Source organism: Athene cunicularia (genome assembly GCF_003259725.1).
Source record: "Athene cunicularia isolate RWA chromosome 9 unlocalized genomic scaffold, athCun1 chr9_part1, whole genome shotgun sequence".
NCBI classification, from domain to species: domain Eukaryota; kingdom Metazoa; phylum Chordata; class Aves; order Strigiformes; family Strigidae; genus Athene; species Athene cunicularia.
Window position 1 is genome coordinate 4,689,792 of NW_020799110.1, and position 17,686 is coordinate 4,707,477.

The window sequence follows — 17,686 nt, forward strand, 5'->3', positions numbered from 1 at the left end:
AGAGACAGGGGGAACAAATTGTAATAGCTAGTGATCTCCTGCCTCGATGAACAGACTCGCCTCATAGACCTCTGGTCTAAGAATACATGATAAAAGCCAGGTTATCCCTTGGTAAATTCATTTTTCTGGGAGACTTAAAAGGAAACAGTGGTTCAAAGCAGCATTAAACATGCTGCAAACTTATTCTAAGGGCAAATCAGTGACTGTACTTGTTAAGATTGCATTAGAACGATAAAAAGTAATTAAAATAGACTTACTGCCTTTCTAAGTTTTGAGATGCTAATACTCCTGCTTTTAGAAACACGAATTCACCTTTTCCATACAGGTTGCATGCATTTTAAAAGTATTATCAAAAAAATGTAGAATTGCCTTTCGAAGCATTTTTTTTAATCTTTCACTGTCTGTCTTATGAAACAAGACAGCTGGATACACTCCTTAGGGAAGGCTGAGAAGAGAATGGAGGTTCTGATACAGGGCTAGAACTTGACACCAGAAATCTCTTGTGATCGTAACAAATGTTTTTATTCCTCCAGTAATTTTAGTGAGGAGCTCATGGGTGAAGCCTGGACACACGGTAACCCTGCGTGTCAGATCGTCACTGAACACGTGGCCATAACCCCTTCACAGAGACCACAAGTCCTTGGTTTGAGATGCTGGGAGTAGCTACAGCACCCCTGTGCCAGCTGGAACGGAACAAATGCAGACTGGGGTCTCCAGCCACCTCCTGCCCCGTCCCACCTCAGCACGGCTGCAGCGGGAGGGCGCCTGCAGAGCACCACACCCCCCGTACTGTGCGTCAGGACGTCCTTGTCTAAGGGTTTGATCTTGCCTGTATGGAAGCCAATGACAAACCTGGCTTCCAGGATGTAGGATCAAGCTCTAGACGATGTCTATTTAATTCCAGATGCTTTGGGATTTGTTCCTTTCACAGTGTATTCAACAGAAGTGTCTACAGAATCAGCCTGAAGGTCAAAAGGTGATTGTTTTGACAGGTGCCTTTAACTTACTTGTAAATGAATCCACTTCTGTTAGAGTTGTTCGCTACCTTGAACTGTGGTTGTTGTTACAGTCTGACAAACACTTCAAAAAAATAATTACTCCAAATTACGCCCAGTAGCAGGGAATCCCTTGTTACACAGTATAGACAAGAGGGGATCAGGAGATACTCGCCATCATCTCAAAGCTTGTTTTAAGTGCTTGTCCCTCTAGCCCCCACTGCCCCATTTCAAGAACCAGAGCAGCACCAAAAAGGGTGCAGAGCCTGATGGGGATCCCCCCCCCGGGGACGGAGCTGCCCTCCGAGCCAGGCACAACGCAGTGACAGTGAGAGCAGAGCTTTCCTCTTAGGCACTTGCCATTACAGCAGGGTTTATAGCACTTTTCCCCCTCCGAATGATTGAAACCAATTAAATTATTGAAACCAGGAAAGTGAGTTATCTTCAAAGTACTACACTTCTCTGAGAAAATTCGATAGAACTGTACTGACTTTTCTGAAGTTTTATTGCTCAGTGTCTTTAGTTCATATTTAAGGAACTCATCTACATCTTTCTCTGACCTGTAACAGGACTTTGTGTCTATCAGCCTTCTACAGTAAACTTCCGTATATGAAAAGATGTCAGATCTAATCACACAAAAATCCATGTAAGGGAAAGTTAAAATTCATATTTATGGCTTTCTTACAAGTATCCGCTGGCTTAATGTAACACGTTCCTTTAAATGCCCCACTCATGGACACAATGAAAATTCTTCACAACTAGGAGAGAATTTCTTCCCTTTTGAGAAACAAGTTCAGTGATTGACTTGTTTCCCTGATTTAAGCAGCAAATGCTGTATGCACAAATGGTGTATCACTCTTAACCACAACACCAAGCCCGTAATTATTTTAATTATTGGGAGATTCTCTGCCGCAAGTAGAGAGTGGCTCTCAAGCAAATACGAACCTGAGTTTTCAATTGTATAGTGCCTCCATCCAAAATTTTTAACTCAAGGTGACTAAAGGTACTGGTATAAATCTGACCTTAAGTGACATTTAAAGAATTTTTTCACTGAAGATTGGAAGCCCAAATCAAACTTTCCTTTAGAAATGCGAGTTTCAGATATTGACTTAGAAATACACTTCAAAAGGATCACCAACACCCACACACCCTTTTTCCTCCATTCAAAGAACTGCCACAGCATATTTATTTTCTTTTATGGGAATATTATTTATCACCGGACAAGCACCGCACAAAGAAATAGGCTATCTCTAATGTGTTAACCTAGAGTATAAACTTCCATCACATTAGGGAGCTGAAGGCAGGGATTTTAAAAGCATCTCACTTCAGCTCTTTTGAGAATCCTGCACCAAACCCATAATTCTGTTTATCACCTGCACTGTCCTAAAGGCATCATCTGAAAAGGAATAAAACCAATGGGACTCTTCCCATTTACTATAATGGGCTTTGGATTAGTGCCCAAACATGTTAAGTTTCAGAGATAAATATATATTTAATTCAGTCAAGTTTTCCAAAACAGCTTCTGTTGAGATCAATAGAGAATTTACTGGTCTTCTGGGAAAAGAGATGAGGCCCACGCTCACTGCTCTGCCATACTGCTAAAAGCTTAAGCAAAAGTAACCAGGGTTTAGGCAGCAGTAATACCAAATGCAGTTTAAAATATCTAACTTTCTTCTGTTAATAGCTGTCACTACCATTGCAACGCTGCCTCATGCGAACAACCATCACTAACACAACGTTCCCAAAAGCCATTTAGAGGATTAACATGTACAACTACCTGGAAAACAGCATCACACCTCCCCACGGTTCGGTTTTAAAGTAGCTTTGCCTTGAAAACTGAAGACTAAAACAAGGACACAACTGAAAACCGATGTGATTAAAGCACAACAGGCGTGTGCCAGCTTTGCACCGGGGGGCTGCCGTCCTGCGCCGAGCAGCGTTAGCTGGGCTGCAGCTCTGCCTTCCGTTAGAAATTAATGGAGGGAACGACGCTTTGGTTTAACGGGACGACGAGACCTTAAGAAACACTCGCTTCTATCCCAATTTACCTGATGTTTTTGTTTACCTCGCAACCGCTTCTGAAACAAGAGCTCAGAGCTCTGTATTTGAAACCACCGTATCGCACAGGGCTCGTGATGATCTTGACCTGCATGGCTCCACGAGGAAGGGCTCTACCCCATGCCCCTCTCCTTTCTTCCCATAGGGAGGAAATCAGAAGCAACTTCTGTAATCCTCCTTTGTCAGCACAGGGGCTGTGATTCAGCCCAGCCTTTACCCAGGGCGCACCACGCCAATGCAAAATAAATTCCTCAATCGATCACTAGCTGAACAGGCGTACGTGAACAAAACAGCTTTAGCCTAAAAGCAATCCAGTCTAAACCAGAGAAATATTGTGACATTAAAAGCACTGGAAATATATGACAGAACATCTAGAAAGCTTTTAATCTGGACGAATTTGAGATAAGGCTATTGTCAGTTACGGGAGCTGTCACAAGCACATTGCAACTCAGTAATGCATTATCCAGCTGCACCTATACAAAAAACATTATTTGTGGCTATTTTAAAACATTCATTGTCACTCTGCATATTTTAAATTTCAATATTTCAAGCTTTAAAGGAAGAGAAGGCCATAAATAATGTTTTAGAAACTTCTGAGACTGACACAAAAAGCTTTCCTGTAGATAAAGGTGACACTAGTTTGAAGTCCAGTATATTGTCATCTTCCAGGACTAGAAGCAGGTTTTGTGGGAGAGCAGGAATCTTCTTCTTTCAAGAGTATAGAGATTTAATTTCAAGCCCTGAGGACAGAAAAAATCAAGCCTAAGCCACTGATACAAGCAAAGCTGTCGCCCATTTGCACCTCAGACCTGCACAGCGCTGATCTGGGGCAGATGTGCAACAATTGCTTTCCATTTCTGGGAGGCAAGAAAGGGCATCGCCACAGCAGATCAATTTTTTAAAATTGCCCTCTGCTTGAAACTCCTCAGCTTTGAAATTAAGTTTAACTGATATGAAGAAGAAAATGTTTCGTGTGAGCATCAGGCAGTCAAAAGGGAAAGTACCCTCCGCTCCCGCTGTGCTGGCAGATACATCTTTCTGTCACCCTTCATAATAATCCCCGCTCTGCTTTTCACACCCTCTGACCATGCAGCGGTCAGCCAAAAATATCCACTTCTACCCTGCAGTTAAGACTCTCCTGTTGATCTTTGCCATTCCATTTACAAACCTACCTACAGACTCACGTGTAAGAACCGCTTGTCTCATTTCACTGTGCCATTTGATTGTTTTCCTTATAGTTTTATTTGATTAGTTTAGCTATATAATTTTAATTACCTAATTTAGAATTAGTATTTCTCAGAGCAAGGATAATTTTTCACCACTTAGCATCAAGCATCTAGCGTGGAAGTAATTGAGGTCCTAAAATCATTAAGGCAATAATACAGGAGAGCTGTGAAAAATTATCAGAGAAAACACAGACTGAAGAGATGAGATACAGTTCTGGAAAAAAAAAAAAAAAAAAATTAAAGTTCTATTCTTCAAGTCTTTGGCTTAATTACTTAACTCATCTCAGCTTGCTTTACTTCATGAAGTTGTTCACTGATTCTTATATCCATGCCATTAGGTGCTAAAATGGCTCTGAATTTATGAACATGCATTTGATATTCCCCATTATTGTGTTACTACGCAACTGTGTTCTTGTGGGAAGAGAGTTTATTTACTTTAAAATTTACACGATACTGGAAAAAAAACAAGTTTTGACCTTGTAAACAACTATGCACTTGAGATTTATTTTTTTTTTAAAAGCATATGCAAACCTGAATGGTCCTATTGAATTCAAGTGTGACTAACATCACAAATCTTTGCAGGATTTGGTCTGGAAAATTACACATGTAAATTATTCCGCAACAGAATATTTTGCATATTGACTTAAACTTGAGGATGAGCCAAAACACTAACATTATTTCAAAAAGATATGTAAATTGCTTTGAATAAAATCCTTTTAATAGTGAGAAAAAATATTTTTCAGTAGAAATGAGGAGACAAAACACTCAACCGCACATTGCAGAGAGCTGTATTTCCTAAGTAGAAGCTGCATCTGAGGTTGGAAACCAGTTTGTTGTTTTCTTCCTATAATCTGACCTTGCTCCTTAATGAATAGCAAAGCTCCCGGCGGAGAAAGAACCAGGGCTTGAGTTTTCAGAAAAAGTACCTCTTAAAACATTTCTGTCAGTTTAGGCAAGCACTTGAATAGTCAATTACTTTCCCCAAATTTATCCATAACAGGTATTAAGCTGGAAAATGTAGGAAATTAGGTTGTCTACAGAGATTTCTTGCCCTTCAGATTCAAAAAGGAGATTAGAGTAAAACAGTGTCAGAATATTGGGGTCCTTTTTTTCATATCCAAAGAAACATGAAATATTTTTTTCATTTTTTAGCGCAAGGGAAAAAAGAGCCATGATTAATGTTTTGCCACCATCTAATCCAATCAAGCATCCAGCTCAGCTGCTAATTGTCATTTACATATGGCTTCACAGATACAAAGGGACTTCTGGTATAAGTATAAGATCAAGTTTGGGATCAGTACTTATTTAATCTGAATTAATGGAGATCAAACCTCGGGGACATCACACGCTCAGGAAGAAGATCCCTGCCAACCAGATTCTTCTCTGACCTCACACTTGCATTTCTCATTTTAGTGTTAGAACAGGAAACTCCTACAGAAAACCTTAAATGTGGAAGAGGGTAAATAACTGACAAATAACTTCACTGGACCCAAACTATTTGATTTAAATCAGATTTGATCGCTCTCAGTTTTAAAACACACCAAGAAAATCGGAATGCCTTCAGCTGGACTTCAGTCAGAGAAATGATTCAAAACGGACAGAAAAATCCATAAAAACAACCTCATTGATTTCAGTTACTTTGATGAAGAACACCGGACAAGCTAGAGAGATGGGATCCTAGTTAAGACCCAAGAGCTGTGTAAGGACAAGATCCCGAGTCATGGCTGAAAATGTTGCCCCTAAGAAAAAAGGGAGTTCATTGTAAAAACTAATAGCATGTAGCAAAGGCAGTTTCACTCTGTATATGGCATTCTTTATAAACCCCTTTCTTTGTAAGAGAAAGTTTATTTTTCTTACAGCTTTGCTTGCTTCTTATTTCTTTTTATCTTGCCTTCACTGCACCCTCACTCACAGAGTTGCTTGCTTTTTGTTCACGATCATGAATTTCTTTTGGGAACAGGCTCTTCTCATCAAATACAGCTTTCAAGGCTACAAACCAGGAGTGAATTCCACATCAAAATCAGTTATACATTTGGTGAGGTGCACTGTGAAAATCAGGCTGCTGGAAGAGGAAGAAAAAAAAAAATAATAAGAGGCAAACCTCAAGCACTGTACTTCACAGAGAATACCACTGAATTTTCTGCTTCCAGTTCTGCTGACAAGTTTAGTTTTTTGGTAATTTTTCTCCCAGTGAGGGAACTGAGGCTTGTCCAGGCCTGAGGACCGTGCTGTGTCCATCTCTCCCTTGCAACCTGCGAGTTTGTCGGCCAGGTCTAACAGATCTGATGGAAGAGTGAAGATCCTAGAGAATTCCTACAAAGCAGGGAAAGGGATGGACTGGACGGAGGAGGAAAAGCCTTTCCCTTGGAGAGGTGCAGCAAGGTAACTTCGGTGCTGCAGAAGATCAGGGGAGGACAGCCCTTCTCCGGAGACGCCTCCCTTCCTGCAAAACCCCTGCCAGAGCCCCACCTTGTTAGGCACTGAAGTCAAACCTGCTCAGTCTCAAGGGAGAAATCCCTGTGAATGAGCCTTCACCGGTGCTTTTGTAACTGCTTATTATATTTTATTTCTTCCCCACTTAAATCTCTGTATTAAAAAATGAGCTGGAGATCCTGAAAAGGAGAGCCCTCCCTCCCAGTACATGCTGCCCATACCAAAACCCTTCCAGTGTCAAGCAGAACTTTGCTTTTCACTTTTTCACAGAGGCAGTTATAATCCTTTGTTTGACTCGGGGAGACTACAATGGCTTTTTTTTTTTTAACCTTCTCCAAATCTCCATATTCTTTTAATTTATTATCACTTCTATCAAAATCACTTCTATCAAAAAAAAAAAAAAATCTAATTATCCTCTATTGAAACAAGAGCATTAAAACTGTTCACTGAACGCCTGCATGACTGAGCAGGTTTGCCCTGCAACCATTTATTTACATATATGCAGCAGGCTGATCTTCAGGGATTCCTCCAGCCCCAGATTAAGGACAAGATTCTTTCTTCTCATGTGCGTATACCCCTCCCACTAAAATCAGACTAGTTCATGAATAAGAATTAAATTATATTCACTGAGCTGTTACTATGACACCTGATAGTATCTCATTTGAGCAGTGTAGGCTGGAAGCCTGTACTACTTCTTTTGGGAAAGAGGCCCGAGGAATTAACTTGTTAAGAATTTCATACACACATTCATTGTTAACGAGATGATGAGCATTAGCTCATCAGAACATGGATGAGCTGCAGAGATCAAAATTGCAGCAACCATTTATGCTGAAATTTCACTGGCATTTAACAAGCTATGAATCCAGTGGGCGAAGACCGAATTTTATTCCCAAGTGATTGTTAACACTGTAGAGACCATTAAAAAAAAAAAAAAAAATCAAATCAAAGGTACACAATACTCCCTGAGCCCTGCTCATTACTGCCTAGGCAGGAAACGATACCTTTTGTGCAGAGTAGGAAACCAAGAAGCAAAAAATTCAAGACAAGTTTTTTGTCCAAACTGTGGAATCTCACCTTACAGCTATAATTACAGGTACTTGGCTCTTGGGAAAGCTACAGGAGTTTATCTATTGATCTCAGTAAGCTTAGGATGAAACTTGCAATGATTTAAAGGATTAGAATTTTAAAGATGTAAGCTGTATTTCTGGCTTCAGTTAATTAAAAGGTATATTAAACTAAAAAAATAAAATAAAAAAAAAAAGCTAATTAATACATTACCAGGGCTTAATACTTCATTTCAGATGCAAGAAAGAAATTTAAACACACGCTTAAATGTGAACAGTTTTGACTAGGAATTGCTAAAGTTAGCTACAAAAAGAATCTGATCCAAATTTACCAATACCCTGATCCCAAAGGCAGTAGAGTGCTGCTGTCGGCTTTAACGAGAAATGGTTCAAAGCTTCAAACAACAAATCCATTCACAGCGCCTGTGTCTGCAGCACAGCCATGGCAGGAAAAATCCCAATAATCAGTCTGCTTGCGGCGGGACTGTGCCCACAACACATCAAAAATACTCAGTGGCATAAACTGGACCAACGCAACAGAGACTTGTATTGACGTTCCAGCTGCTTCCTCTCTGTGTAGCGGTCACTGCGAAGCCACATCTACTTAGAAATAAAATACAGATTTACTAACAGCTGTGCTTATTTAGTTTGATAATGGGGATATTCACACATAGCAATTACACTTCATTCAAGTCTTGCTTTTAGCGTCGCGCTGCCCACATTATTTTTACGGCATTATCACTCATCTATCTCTCATTTTGAGCAGCGTGGAAGTGAAAGACTACTTCTTCTTTTGCTTGACAAGGATGAGCTTTGGATTAAACCTAAAATAGTGGGAAAGTTCTGAAATTCTGGAGCCATCTATATTAAAAGCACAGCATTTTACACCTTGCCTTTCACAGCAAAGCAGAGAGGTGGGGAGGGACACGGAGCGAGAGACGCTGCTAATGAAACCCTTCCTGAGAAATAACATCCCTCAGCCAGATGAAAACAGGCACCTGATTAAAAAAAAAAAAATTAAAGCTCATACGACAATTAATTCAGCTTCAAAGTATTTAATTTAAAGATTGCACGTTTGGCCTTGCTGAGTCAGCTGCCAGGTGTCTGACACAATCGGGTTCTTTCCCCTCATTTCTTCCCGTGAGCTGCGCTGTTGACCTTTGCTATCCATCTCCCTGAAAGCTGATAATGTCTTACGGAAAAGCACCAAATACTGACCTTCAAATAGCTGATATTTGGATCTACAAATCACGATCCATTGAACGCTATAACGTGCGTGGTTACAAGTGTCATATATCCTTCATTCCACAGTCAGCTTCTTCGCTATTACGTTTGGAGAGGAGCTTTTCTAAAGAACAGGGAGAAATCACAAGGAAAATTGCAGAGCCACCAAAAAGCTTCATCAAGGATGCAAAGACACTAATGAGTGCGCAAGTCAACTTCTTTAATGAATCAGTTTAAGCAGTTATACAAACCCTGCCAAGAGCCAGCTTGACTTGAAGAGTGGACGGGTGTTTCTGAACCAAGACCACACCTAGATGGCCAATACCTAATTTAAGGAGACTGATGCTGCCGACATTTTACTGTTACTTGTTTAGTAGGAACACGGAAAGCACCATGGTCTGTCTGAAGGTGCATGGTAAAGGCAGGCTGCAGAAATAATTGGGGTTTCCCTGCCTCCTTTTTAGCGCTGTTTTCTTTCAAAACATCTCCAACTTTGTTCTGTTTCAAAAATTTCTTTTTAAGGAGCAATTAAGCCATCTCCAGGCACTTACCCGTCCAGCGTTGGTCAGGGAAATTCGTAGTTTTCTGATGCTGTTGGGTTTTGACTGTAACTGCGCTAAGGAGAAAATTTTTTCTCAAGTTGGCTGAAGCAGCCTCTTGCCCAGCTTTCCTTCTCCCATCTTCAGTCATTTGACAGATGAACAAAGCTTACGTTTTCCAAATGGGCTGAGGGAAGTCTCTTATCTTTAACATTAAACATCATACCTGGGCAGAAATCATCATTTTCCTCTCATACTCTTGGACGTATTTTTAAAAAAATCTGTTCACAAATTAAAATCCTTTTTCTTCAGTCAAACACATTCAGAACTCAGTATTTCAGACTCATTTTATTCAATTAACCTGTAAAGCCTGATCCAGTGCCTGATGAAAGACGTTCTGATTTTTCCAATCAAATTCAGGGGGTTACAGAACATGCCCTTACAAACTAAGTTCTTGAGATGGGATTATATGTCTTAGTACTTACTTGAAGCCTCAAATCAGCTGCTAAGCAATAAATCTTGGAGTCCTCCATTACCTTAATCTTATTTTAGCACAGATGGTAAAAGCTGGTGACCTTTATTTTTTGCCTTTCTGTGCTGAGAGCTGGAATAATGAGAATATAATGAAGGTCTACTTATTTTCCAACAGAGTAGGAAGACTTAGATTTTCAGAGAACCACTCCTCTGTCTTTTCCCTGAAGTATTTCTCAGGGAGAAGAACAAAGTCAGACTCATTCACGCCATCAGTCTCCTCAAGGGCTCCAATATTCAGTGACCTAAACACCTTAAAAGTCCAGGTTTACTGAAAAATCAAATGCAATTGTGCTTCTATGGTAAGTTAACTTTTCTCATCTAATCTTCGTAGTATTATTATCTAATCTTCACAGTATTACAGGCAGACAATATAGTTACAGGCAAAAACTGTTCAGGGCTTCTAAACAGATGTGTAGGATAGAAACATGATTATTTTTTGCTCCTTAAGACAGTCAATTCTTCACTATCTTTTAGGGGAAATAAAAAGTTACCTTTCTCCCCTAAAATCAGCTTCCAATTCAGTTAAAAAGCCAAAACTCTGCCTACTCTAGATGGGATCCTTCCCAAATGAGATGAACTCGGGTAGTACAGTAAGTGCTGGGAAATTGGGCCAGCCTCTTGAAGATAACTGATAGTGTTAATTACTGCTTTGTTTTGTGAAAACAAGTCTGTACCAAGAAAAATTCAGGTGCTGTGTTTCATTTGTTGCCAAAATATTTAGATGTCATTTGAAACAATGATACCATGAGAGCCAGTTGGGAATCAAAAGCCAGAACGTCTGTGAAATAAAATGTAAAGTTGTCAGCTGAAATAAATCTGTACCTGCCCGAAAGTCACATCACTCGTGGACTCCTCAAGCACAGCAAGCTGAATGCGAGTCTCCCTCAAGGTCAGGCTCACAGGAGGAATCTGTACGTATTGATCTGGGGAGCAGTTATCCCCTGGTTGCTTGCCATTGTCTGCATTTAGATGTTGCACATGCTGTTGCCTTTTTCCTTAGCTAGAGAACTGTGAGATTCATCTGAATCTGAAAAAACACTTGGGGGGGGATTTTTTTTATACATGCATTTTATATCTTTATCTTAAAATATTTACACAATTATATATGTATGTAAACATGGCATGAAGAAGACCTTTAGGGAAGAAGGCAGAGTAAAAATTTTATTGCCTGGCAGCTAATAGTAAAGTTTAAACAGCCACAAGAACCCTTAAGTAGTGCTCTGCATTTAGGCAGATAACTTTTATAACATGGCTGAAGAAAGAGGTTTGAAACTATAACTGTCCTTCAGTAGGAAGACTCTTATTTTTTTGCCTTTTTTTTTCCTTTTCCATTCTGAAAAGACAAATTAAAAACCAGCCCCAGAATATTCTGTGCTTAGATATGCATGTAACTAGGGAAATTATGTCAAAATAGCTGTTTACCACTTCACTGCTTCATGTTGTTTTGGCATTTGGAAGTTTTCTTTCCTCTGTGAATTTTTCCCAGAAAAATGCAACACTTTTTGGCTAAAGTACAAACAAGAAAAATCCAAAGGTTAGCATGTACTCTACCCCTTCCCTGAGATGCCCCCCTCTGCTTTCAGAAATAGGTGCTGTTTCCACAATAGGATGGAAGGATGGGACATACAAATGTGCTTGCAAGTCCATGCGGCTTGTTTCAGCGAGCACAAGCAACAGAACGAGTTGTAATCCAACAACAAATTTAAATCCAAGAGAAATTGTCTTCATGATTTTGGAGGGCTTCAGATCGGGTAAACAGCCACTTGCAAATCATATGTGAAATGACCCTACTCATACAAATACAAGCTGGATGTTTAGCAAGTGAGCCAGAAATTCGACTTACATAATAAGGCTCCTAATCATCCTTTTTTAAAATGAATTTTTAATGATGTAAAAATTAGTAACTGGTCTAGAGGTTTATACATTACCATAAACGTCTCCAAAAAAGAGCATACTCTCAGAAATGCCTCACATCACTGCAGAACTGGAAACTAGGACACACTGATGTGATCCCAAAGCAATTTTTACTAAAAGCACTATTTTGGAGGACTATGGCTCTAACAAAAGAGAGGGTCCCTCACGAGGCCACTTTCTAGTAAAATATTTACAAGAACACCCAAAAGCCAGTTTCTTTTTCATGTGCGTGTAAAAATGTACCAAAAGTGGAACAACTTGATGTATTTATCTTTAGGCACTTCTAAAACTCAAAGAACAAACCTCTGCCATCCCCTCCCTAAAGCAGACTGCCGAGGCACCCGATGGGCTGGAAGGTGGAAGAGAAGGCTGGCACCTTTCCGTGTTTGTTACCATGGTTGGGAAGAGGCAAAAAATGGAAAAATGCAGGTCTCACAAAATGGTACTTCAGCAATTTGCTGGTTTCCTATCAGAATACTAAAAACTGTGGTGTTGGACCCAGTTCAGGTCTGATTTCTAACTGCTTTAGAGAGTAAAATCTAGGGGGAATGCTCTGAAATGAGATTCTAGATTTAAAGTATATCCAAAGCATTTTTCATTCGGTGTTCTCTTTATCTGCTGCTCAGTCTTTCACAAATACTTTACCCCACATAGAAATAAACCCACATGTAACAAAACTACCTTCAATTTTAATTCATTTTGATGATTCAGATGGTCTTGCCAAGATTAAATTTGCGAATGCTATCTAAAAAGTATTTTCATCGTGTGTTTCAAGATTTTACGTTCAGAAAATTTAATGCAACGAAGTATTGAGCAAAACCGCTTTTTACTCTGCTTGTATTTTGTATGGTCCATGCCACAGAAAGTTACTGAAGAATGAAATCTTTAGAAACATGCCAAAGTAATAAAGATTAATACATCATACTGTCAGCAGGACTAAATATTATCTTCTGTAATAGCATCTGACAAACCACACATCGCTTCTGAGAAAACAGAGTCCATAAATACAATAAGAAAGCCATGTACGCTACACTGGCAAACGGGCATCACACGATGCCATCCCCTCTCCATTTCAAGGAGATACTTTCTAGCACATAGACAAGATGCATTCACCTGACATCCAGGCATCATCCATTTGCTCTTTGCACATTGCACAAATCCATGTTCCTAACTGGAGGACGGGGAAAGCAAAGCATTAAATACGCGAGAAAGCACATGAATTTACTTAAAATATAATTTCTGCTAGGTTAACAGACAAATGGTTCAAACTGGAGACAATTTTTAATTTTAACATAAAATCTTGAAGTGTTCCATCATTCTCCAAAAAAATCAGGTCTGAAATGTTCTATATTTTTTGGCTTTTTATCCAATTTTGACATAATATGTCAAAGCATACCACTGCATAAACTCACCTTTTACAAGTTACTTACAAGTAAAATTACTGTTTATCCTCCACACCAAAATTAGGAGCTTCCTCTTCAAGAAAAGAAGTTGCTTTTCTTCGTGTCTTCATCCTCAGCAGCCTTTTTTCTTGTACTTGCTTCTGCAACATACTTCCTGTGAAAGGCAAGAAGATTTTCAATTTGCTGATTTTCTTCCTGAAAGTAGGGAGCAAAGAGTTGCTTGAAGCTTGAATAATTCCTTGTAGTCTTCAAATAAAATAGGCAGGCTCTTCTATATATAAATATATCAGTTGTCATCCTTTTCCTGAAAAAAAAAAAAAAAAAAAAAAGAGACAAAGAAAGCAAGCACATATCTCCCTTGAGACATCAGTAGAGCTATAGTATTTATTTCTACCTCGGCAGTTCTTGAAAGTGTTATTTTTAAAAGTCAGAATAACTACCATACCACAGCTACTTTTTATTTGTATTTGTACCCAAGTACTGCCTAAAGAGGGAAAAGTTGTTCCTAAAATATGCCGGCCTTCCACAGAAAGAGCTGGTACAGCTGAACAGAAAGAGACCCCGAGTCTTGCTCCAGTTACACAGAAAAGGGATGTGAAGAAGTGCTAGCAGTGAAGTCACCCATCAAGAAAATGGGCAGTAACCGAGCTGTATTTTTGCTATTGAAAGAAATATGTTGATGGATGCAAGCGCTCCCCACGTCACTCAGAACAACACTACAGAGAGGACGGGTACAGCATCATCCCTCCCCACACAGGTGACAGGACCGGCGTGACTGGGACATCCCGGGCAGGAGATGGGGCTGGGACCCAGACAGCAGTCCTGGACTAGAAGGAAAATACCCAGGTACCAGAACACAGAGAGGAGGAGTCTGAAAGCTCCCAAGGGCCATTGGAGGCCCGGAGGATTGATAAGGAAGAGTCTCCCTCTGCTCTTTTGAGGTGGGTGCGAGGGGGAATAGTTTTTCCTCAGCTGCCTGGCTGAAGACTCATTAGTCAGTTAAAGGGCTCCCATGGACTTCACTCAATAGGGAAGCTTTGTTCTAATTTCTCCTTTGCTAAACCCAAAGCAAAACCAACCAAAAAAATCACCCAAAACCTACCACAAGTAAAACTCAATTCCTTTGCACTTATCCTACTGAATTAGAGAACAAAAAAATAAAGTGGGCTGATTTCCTTGCACTCTATCTCTGTTTTCCATACTTTCACTTGCCTGACCCATTGGGAGATGCTGCCGCGCTCCATCAGTAGCCGCGATAACGGATCGATAACGGATCCGAGGCCCAGCCGGAGCATCGCTCCCTGCCATCAGCCACCTCCCCAGGGTACTGCAAAACCTTCCCCCACACTCCTCCTAAAACTCCTGCCAAACGGGCAGGCTGAGCACTTCTCCACCGAAACAGCCCTTGTTGTGCACAAACTCGTTGTTCCCATCGCTTTTTAAATACCGAATGGGACAAATCTGCCCATAAACTTCATCCCCACGAAATACAGAGTGCAAGTGGGTTGCTAGAAGCATTTGTTTCCCAGAGCAATGTGAAATGCAAAAGAGTTATAGCACAAAAAATGTTCTTGCAGAAATTTAACCTTTATTTTCTATTCATGAATACTGTGATCCAAAGTAAATCTCTGTGTAAACAGTTTTCTTTATCGGATTGAAAGTAACTGGTGAAATAATATAGATGGAGGGGGAAAAACAAAAAAAAAAATCAATAGCCCTATGAACAGATTTCTTTGAACATAGTAAATAAATCCGCAGCTTTTTAAATTGTTTTGTAGACATATGATGCAGATTCAAAGAACGCCCAGTAAAAACAACAGAGATTGTATTTTACATTCCCAAGTCAGAAAACAGATAAAGATACCTGAAAAAAACAACATGTGCTGTGACGTATATCCTCTGCAACCTCACTGACTTTAGAGCAGTTTCAAGGGCTATAAATCTGTTCATATTATGATTCTACATTTGTTGCCAGACTGGGTTTAGACTATTTAAATTCCCTGTCAGTATCAGTTATGATCAAATAATTTCACATAAAAAGTAAAATGGATCCATAACAAGACAATGCTTTGTTGTTTGAAAAACTATTCCAACATGCAATTTAAAACTCCAAGGTCTCTAATTGAACCTTGGGGTTTTTTTTTTTAGGAAGAGAAAATTAAAGATTGCTACATAGTTAATAAATCAGAGCCATTAATAACTCCCCTTTTCCCCTAAAACTCATTTTATTCATTATAGACAAATCGAACCAAGCCAGTGTACAGAAAGTACTTTGAAACACCTGTCAATGAAATATTCCTTCTACCATCTAGAAAGAAAAGCCTCGTAATAGCTTGCTGAAATCCATGTCAGCCACTACAATCACCTGCAGACACTGTGTGCCTTCTAGAAGTCCTTCCTGAAGCACAACCACATTGCTGTTTTAGTCACCGCGTATCTACAAGAGATATTCCCAGCTTTTATCAAGGAGCTTGTGTTTGTAAATAGGCATTACAAAACCTCACAGCTAATTTTCCTTTTTGTACTTAACGGCTTTATGAATCCCAATCTCTTTTGAAGAGAATTTGCACATTCGTACAGTTTTATTATAAGGAGCTAAATTCTGCCATCCTTCATCATGATAAAGAGAATCATATCCTGGAGATTAATCACTGAGTTTCAGTAGAACCATTCATTGACTAATGATCAAACCCAACAAACAAGGCAGCAGATGGTGGCCATATGAGATTTCTAGTGCCTTCTTTAATGAGCACAAAACACAGTCTCTACCTCATTTGCACATCCCAGCCACTACATCAATGAGTTGTCTACACACAAGCAGCTGTCTGAACAGAAAAAGTGTTGCCTAATTACAGGGCCAGATCCTCAGCTAACGTAAACTGGCCTTGCTCCTTTTAGATCAGGAGTGATGGAGAATTTATATCCCCTAAATATCGGGTTCTGGACTTCTGGAGAGGGTCCGTGGGCCTGGAGGACTGGCAGCACACACACCTCTTGCAGTGAGCCCCAGGGCTGCAGCAACCCGCTCCCCAGCAGCACCGGCAACAACTCTACACCAACTTACTCTGGATACCACGAGCAGCAGCAGGCTGGAGAATAGATCCCTAAAAGCTCAATAAGCTTATTGTTCCTTTGACATATCAGTGACATTCACAGTATTGTAAGACTTCCTCATCTAAAATATTTAGCTCCTTAGAAGCAATCAAACGGATACACATCCTAGCTGGCATATACAGGCAGCAGATCACTAATTTATTTCTTACAGCCCTCCTGGGTGCTGTATGTGCTGAGACAACTGCATTCTCAGAAATAGGCATAAATATCTGTATTTATTTTCCCGTCATACTGACTGAGGAGTTGGGGAGAGGGAGCCAAAATAAGAACCACATAGAGAAAATGGCTTGACAGATACTCTCAGTACACTTCCTTAGTGGAGCACTCTACGTTATTTCTCATCTGCTCTGCTATAGTTTAGAGTGGGCCATAATTACGGATTTCCAACTGGCATGATGATTATTATATATTAGATGTTAGTCTGTAAAGACTGTCAAACCAATGAAATTTCCAGGGTTTGAGTAGCCTCCAGGGTAGAGCTCTGCAAGACTCGGTTTCACGAGCACTTACTGTTATTTATAGGCTAGAACTAAACAAGGCAGAAATTAAGGGAATGCTCCTTGCAGAAGGTAATGATATGAAAATGCTGATGTAGGTCTGTGACAGTAGACAGAAGCTATAGCCTTGAGAATATATTGAAAGTGAGGAGGTGAGCAGAGTGAGCACCACCTCAAGGCTGCTTTATGTCACTCTGACAGAGCAAGGGCATAAATAATCCCACCCCAGCCAACACTCAATTATCAGTAATCTGGTAGCACCCAGGATATTATATGCACAGGAAAATATAACATGCCATCTCCAGTTCTCAACAAAATCACTCGCGTAAGTTGCGTTTTCACCTGATTTGGATTCCAGGGGCTTTGGAGGCCTGAAGTGCAGTTTAAGGTAGGCATTTTCCAGACTGCTATTCCAAACAACTTTTCCAACATAGCTCTGTGGGCTAAATAACACTAACTTTAAAAGAAACAATCAATCTTGAGCCAAACTTACAGGAAAAAAGTTATTACCAAACATAATATATATGTGCATAATATTTCATATGCTATATGAAAGTTCATCTTAACAGTTAACAGAACTTGTATTCCTATATGGGTGTAACGCTGTTCACTAAAAAAAAGAAAAAAAGGGAAAAGCATAGGAAAAATGAGGGAAAAGGGGAGGGGAGGGGAGGGGCTGTCTCTT